Below are 2,567 nucleotides of genomic sequence, written 5' to 3' on the forward strand. Positions count from 1 at the left end.
GAAATTAGTAACTTGTTAATTATGAATAAACCGACCGACACACAAATACACCCTATGATGAACGTCTCTGCCTTTACTGCCACTCTGTTGGTTTAAACTATGTTGAAGATGAGCTCCATGTCCTACTTATCTGTGGCAAATATTCTGAAACAAGAAATAAGTGTTTCACAACCCACCAGACCCACCCTCCAACAATTGAAACCTTTGCGCGTTTAATTACTTGTAACAACATAAATTATCTAAAAGCATTAACTACATTCCTCTCGAATGTATTAAAGCTAAGAAGTAAACCCATTACTACAACTAATTGACCCTGTATTCCAATCGTTATCCTATATCCAGCACGTAAAGCGTTGGCTCGTCACGCCGAAGGTATTCTATATATTTGTTCTGGTGTCCCCCGCCGTGATATTGCTGGAATATTGCTAAAAGCGGCGTAAAACCAAACTTACTCACTCACTTTATATTTGCACTATGTTGTATTATGGGCCAATGGCCTACATTACTGAAATAAAATGTCTGTCTGTCTGAATAAATCAATAAATGTTGGTGCAAGTCGTCTTTCTGGCCGGACACGATGACAGAGGACTATGACGAGTAAGTGGTCCGGTGGGAATTCGTTGTGACAAAACAAGAGTTCCGTCAGATGGCCGTGTGGAGGCAGACTGTCTGCGGAATATACTTAAAAAAGACGCGAGGCATGATGTATATGAGATAAATTCGGGATTCGAACCCAGTACCAACGGATCACGCTTTGCCAACTTTAGCATTGCCTTAAATTGAACCTTTAACCTTAAATTCAACCTCAATTCATTCGGCTCTCGAAACTCCACTGATGAAGATGATAAAGAATGAGAATGGTGGGGTGGGGTGGGGAATGGGGTGAGAATGGTGTGTGTGGGATAAATATGGGATTCGAACCCAGTCCAAACGAATCATGCAATTCCTAGAAAAGCATTGCTGTATATTAAACCTTACTCCGGTCGTGTCCCCACTCCCCAGACCTTTCGCTTTCCCAATACCATTTTTGAAGATGAAGAGGTCGATGGTATTTCAAATGGTGAAATGGTGCAGGGGTTACCTGTATATTGGTTGAATACTGGATTTGAACCCAGCACCAAAGATTTCCGCATAGCCAAGTTAAGCCTTGCCTTAAATTAAACCTTTAGGCCATCCATGGCCCCCAAACATTTTGCTCCCCGAATTCACTGATGAAGATGAAGAGTGAGTGAGTGAGTGAGTATGGTTTTAACAATTTTACAGCAATATTACTTCGGGGGACACCAGAGATAGGCTTCACACATTGTACCCATGTGGGGAATCGAACCCGGGTCTTCAGCATGACGAGCGAACGCTTTAACCACTAGGCTACCCCACGAAGACCAGTGAACAGAGCTGCCTGGGGAGGGAAGGTCAGTGGTTTCATTCCCAGCCACATCATACCACAGACTTTACGGAACTAGACTTGCCCACCGCCCCAATGAGTGAGTTTAGTTTTGCTGTGTATTTTGGTGAACGGTTTACTCCAAGTTAGTCTGTATGTTTCACAAATTCAGGAGGCCAAATAAAAACCTTGTGTTTGAAGTTTTGATTGATTTTTGTTAAACACTTCACTCAGCTATATTCAAGAAACATGATGGCGGTCTTTAAACAATCGAGTCTGGACCAAACAATCCACTGATTGACATGTTTCAACTTACCAAGCTTATTCACTAATTATTGCTTGATTTGATGTGTTCTTTTAAATTTAATATCTTTTTGAAAATTTGTTTGGTGAGTGTGTGAGTGAGTTTAGTTTTACGCCGCACTCAACAATATTCCATCTATATGGCGGCGGTCTGTAAATAATCGAGTCTGGACCGACAATCCAGTAATCAACAGCATGAGCATCGATCTGCGCAACTGGGAACGGATGACATGTGTCAACCAAGCCAGCGAGCCTGACCACCCGATCCCGTTAGTCGCCTCTTACGACAAGCATGGGTTACTGAAGATCAATGTTCTAACCCGGAACTTCACGGGTCCGCCCCGATGAAGATGAAAATGACGATGTTATTTCAAATGATCAAATAATGCCGGGTCATGATATATCTAAATTGGTTGTATGCGTGATTCGAAGCCAGCACTCAAATGTTGCAACCCCGTCCCGCTGATGAAGATGGCGAAGATATACTGTGATGATGGAGATGATGATTGTGATGATGATGATGATGAAGTTGGTGATGATGATGAAGTTGGTGATGATGAAAATGAAGCCAAATGTTGGTTTAATATCAAACTCATGTTTTAAATATTCTGACAGAAAAGCTAAACGCACAAATGCAAGTATCATTTACACGTTTTCTCGAAACTTGTATCTTATTCCGTTCCCGATCAATTTCAAGTCTATGAAACCACGTTCATTATAGCACGGTAAACGGTCGCGCTCACAGCTGGAGATCCTAACATCGATTTCAATTTGTGTACATGATCACTGCCGTATAGACTGAGCTGTATGTAAGTTCATTCTCAATGGGTTGTAATTTGAATGCGACATATGGTGTCAACAGCTAAATTAGTCGAAGAAA

This window comes from Haliotis rubra, unplaced genomic scaffold (genome assembly GCF_003918875.1).
Source record: "Haliotis rubra isolate DU_JTF1 unplaced genomic scaffold, ASM391887v1 Scf911, whole genome shotgun sequence".
Lineage (NCBI taxonomy): Eukaryota > Metazoa > Mollusca > Gastropoda > Lepetellida > Haliotidae > Haliotis > Haliotis rubra.